We start from the raw sequence: 4,609 nt of genomic DNA on the forward strand, positions 1-4,609 counted from the left end.
GGAGAGAGAGAGACCCCCTACGCCGGGGGCAGAAAGACCACCTGCCCCGGGGGAGAGAGACCCCTTACCCAGGGGGAGATAGACCCCTGCCGCGGGAGGAGAGACGCTTCATCCGGGGGAGGGGTGTGACAGACACCTCGACCCCCCTCCAGTCTCATTGGGGGAGAGAGAGACCCCCATGCCCGAGGTGGGGGAGGGAAGGGAGGGAGTGATACAGACGCTGTCTGGGGGAAAACAGAGACCCCCCCTCCCTGAGGAGAAAGACCCCTGAACCCCCCACCCTCATGCGCTATTGGGGGGTGGGAATGGGGGGGTTTATGTCACTGTCTCCCAGACACGGCGGGCAGGGGGGGGGGAGATAATTCCACCTCCTCCCCCTCCCTCCCTCTCCCGCCCTGTCTCCCCGACCCCCCCCCCCTCTATCTGTCTCTCTCTCTCTCACTCACACAACACACTCTCCCTCTCTCTCTGTCTCCCTCTCTCTCTTACTCTCTCTCTCGCTCTCTTTCTCTTACTCTCTCTCTCTCTCTTACTCTCTCTCCCTCTCTCTCTCACTCGCACCCCCCCTCTCTCTACCCCTCTCTCTCTCTCTCTCTCCCCTCTACCCCCTCTCTCTCTCTCTCTCTCTCTTCTCTCTCTCTCTCTCTCTCTCTCTCTCTCTCTCTCTCTCTCTCTCTCTCTCTCGTCTCTCTCTCTCCTCTCTCTCTCTCTCTCTCTCGGCAAGTCGGGCCGTCGCACAAATAAAGCTTGTTTATCGCAGCTCCGTGTCTGTGTCTGTGGGGGCGGTTGGAGAGGGAGGGTGGATGGGGGGGGGGGAGGGAGAGGGGATGGGGAGGGGGATGGGGGAGAGGGGGAGGGGATGGGGATGGGGAGGGAGGGATGAGAGAGGGAGACAAGGGCGTTGTGGTGGCAATGGGAGAGGGAGGGGCGGGGAGGGAGTGGACAGAGAGGGAGGGGTCAGGTAGGAGAGGGGCAATGAGGTTGGGAGGGGGAATGGGCGAGGGAGGGGGTGATGGGGGGGGTTGGGCAACGAGGGAGAGGGGCAAGTGGGAAGGTAGGAGGTGATAGGGGAAGGAGAGAGGCAACAGGGGAAAGAGGGGTTAATGAGGGGGGAGGGAAGGGGGAATGGGGGAGAGGGTGGGCATGGAGGAGGGGGGGAATGTTGCCTCTCTGTTGAATGTGATAGAGGGAAACTATGGGCCAGTTAGCCTACCATCCACCATTGGGAAAGTGTGAAGAGTGTTCATTAAAACATTAAATCAGAGTGCTCTGAACAAGTTTTAGTTTAGTTCAATTTCGAGAGTCGGCGAGGAAACAGGCCCTTCGGCCCACCGAATCTGCCCCCACCAGCGATCACCCCCCACACTATCTCTATCCTGCACACACACTAGGGGACAATTTGCAATCAATACCAAAGCCAATTAACCTACAAACCTACGTACGTACGTCTTTGGAGTGTGGGGGGAAACCAGAGCACCCGGAGGAAACCCACGCGGGTCACGGGGAGAACGTGCAAACTCCGTACAGACAGCCCCGTGGTCAGGATGGAACCCGGGTCCCTGGCGCTGTGAGGCAGCAGCTCTACCGCTGTGCCAGTTCATGTGCACTTCCTTGTGTCAGCGCAAAGTGCAAGGTCACAACCCCCTTCTGAAGAAGGTACATAAATGCAAAGTGCTGGAGTAACTCAGCGGGTCAGGCAGCATCTCGGGAGAGAAGGAATGGGCGACGTTTCGGGTCGAGACCCCTCTTCAGACTGGAGAACGGAGACTGGAGAAAGAGTCTGGAGAAGGATTCCAACCCGAAACGTCGCCTATCCGTGTTCTCCAGACCCCCTGTGTTACTCCAGCACCTTGTGTCCTTTTCGGTAAACCAGCATCTGCAGTTCCTTGTGTCAGTACCAAAATCAACACGGTTTTCTGAAAGGGGAATCACAATAGACAATAGGTGCAGGAGGAGGTCATTCGGCCCTTCGAGCCAGCACCGCCATTCAATGTGATCATGGCTGATCATTCACAATCAGTACCCCGTGCCTGCCCTCTCCCCATACCCCCTGACTCCGCTATCATTAAGAGCTCTATCTAACTCTCTGTCTCATGTCTAACACATTTGACATGTGATTGGTGATATAACTGGCATAATATTTAATCGGAACCTGAGTGTGGTGTGTGCAAGGAACAAGTTGCCAGAGGAAGTAGTTGAGGCAGGTCGCAATAACAACATTTAGAAAACATTTGGACAGGTACAGATCATATTGACAGGCCACATCACGGCCTGGTTCAGCAACTGGAATGCCCAGGAGCGAAGAAGACTTCTTCGGGCTGTCACGGTGGCGCAGCGGTAGAGTTGCTGCCTTACAGCGCTTGCAGCGCCGGAGACCCGGGTTCGATCCCCACTAAGGGTCTGTCTGTACGGAGTTTGTATGTTCCCCCCGTGACCTGCCTGGGTTTTCTCCGAGATCTTCGGTTTTCTCTCACACTCCAAAGATGTACAGGTTTGTAGGTTAATTGGCTTGGTAAATATATATATTTTTTAAGGTTGTCCGTATTGTGTGTTAATGTGCGGAGATCGCTGGTCGGCACGGACTCAGTGGGCCGAAGGGCCTGTTTCCACTGTATCTCTAAACTAAACTTAACTAAGACTGCAGAAAGAGGTGAACACTGCCCGGTCCATTACAGGTACTGACCTCCCCCACCATCGAAGGGATTTACAGGAGTCACTGCCTCAAAAAGGCAGCCAACATCATCAGAGACCCACACCATCCTGGCCACATTCTCATTTCACCCCTGCCATCGGGAAGAAGGTACAGGAACCTGAAAACTGTAACGTCCAGGTTCAGGAACAGCTTCTTCCCTGCAGCCATCATGTTCCTGAACACCAACTACACTATGAACTACACACCATCTTGGTTGCATGTAGGACTCTGGCCTTTTTGCATTCACGACCGCAAGAAATTGCAGAGAGTTGTGGACGCAGCCCAGAACATCACACACAAACCTACCTCCCTTCCATCAACTCCGTCTGCACCTCACGCTGCTTCAGCAAGGCCAGCAGCATAATCAAGGACCAGTCTCACCCCGGTCACTCCCTCTTCTCCCCTCTCCCATCAGGCGAGGAGTACAGTTTCTTCCCAGCTGTTATCAGGCAACTGAACCTGAAGGTTCACGAGGTTCATCCCCGGGATGGCAGGACTGTCATACGAGGAAAGATTGGAAAGGCTAGGCTTGTATTCACTGGAGTTTAGAAGGATGAGAGGGAATCTTATAGAGGCGTATAAAATTATAAAAGGACTGGACAAGTTCAATGCAGGAAAAATGTTCCCAATGTTGGGGGAGTCCAGAACCAAGGGCCACACAGTCTAAGAATAAAGGGGAGGTCACTTAAAATTGAGGTGAGAAGGAACATTTTCACCCACAGAGTTGTGAATTTATGGAATTCACTGCACAGAGGGCATTGGAGGCCAATTCGCTGGTTGAATTTAAAAGAGAGTTAGATAGAGCTCTGGGGGCTAGTGGAATCAAGGGATATGGGGAGAAGGCAGGCACGGGCTACTGATTGTGGATGATCAGCCATGATCACAATGAATGGCAGTGCTTGCTCGACGGGCCGAATGGCCTTTTCCTGCACCTATTTTCCATGTTTCTGTGTGCCTACCACCAACCAGAGAGCTGTGACGACCTCCCATCAACCTCACTGGAGACGTTCGGACTATCTTTAATCGTACTTTATCTTTATTGGACTCTCCCCATTATCTATGCATCGATTGTAATCATGTATGGTCTTTTCTTTAATTGAATAGCACACAAACAGAAGCCTTTAACTGTACCTCGGTTCATGTGACAATAATAAACTAATAAACTAAATTAAACTAATATTCGTGATTTTAATGTATTGATTACTTTTGTGACGTTTCGAGTCGAGACCCGAGACACACTCACACACACACACACACACACACACACACACACACACACACACACACACACACACACACACACACACACACACACACACACACACACACACACACACACACACACACACACACACACACAAACACACACACACACACACACACACACACACACACACACACACACACACACAAACACACACACATACACACACTGACCCGCACTGGGAGATGGGTCCCACACACACACACTGACCCTCACACACTAGGGACAATTTACAGAAGCCAATTAATCCACAAACCTGCACATGTTTGGAGTGTGGGAGGAAACCGGAGCACCTGGGGAAACTCCAGATGGTCACGGGGAGAACGTACAAACGCCGTACAGACAGCGCCCATGGTTGGGGTTGAACCCGAGTCTGTGTTGCTGTGAGGCAGCAGCTCTACCCGCTGCGCCACCGTGCCTACCCGTGTGTTGCCAGTGATCGTTGCTACGGACACAAACGTTCCCTTTGCTGTGATCGTACATATTGCCCGCACCTCTGGTCCCTGAGAATTGAGAGTTCGCTGGTCTCTGAAATGTCTTAATAACATAAGCCATGTTGAGACACCAAACAATGAAAATGATGGCTCTGTCTGTGCGTAACAAGGTCTGTAATGGTGTCCTTCATCCTGCCCACACTCCGTCATGCTGCCTCC

The sequence above is a fragment of the Rhinoraja longicauda genome, chromosome 34 (genome assembly GCF_053455715.1).
Source record: "Rhinoraja longicauda isolate Sanriku21f chromosome 34, sRhiLon1.1, whole genome shotgun sequence".
Classification (NCBI taxonomy): Eukaryota; Metazoa; Chordata; class Chondrichthyes; order Rajiformes; family Arhynchobatidae; genus Rhinoraja; species Rhinoraja longicauda.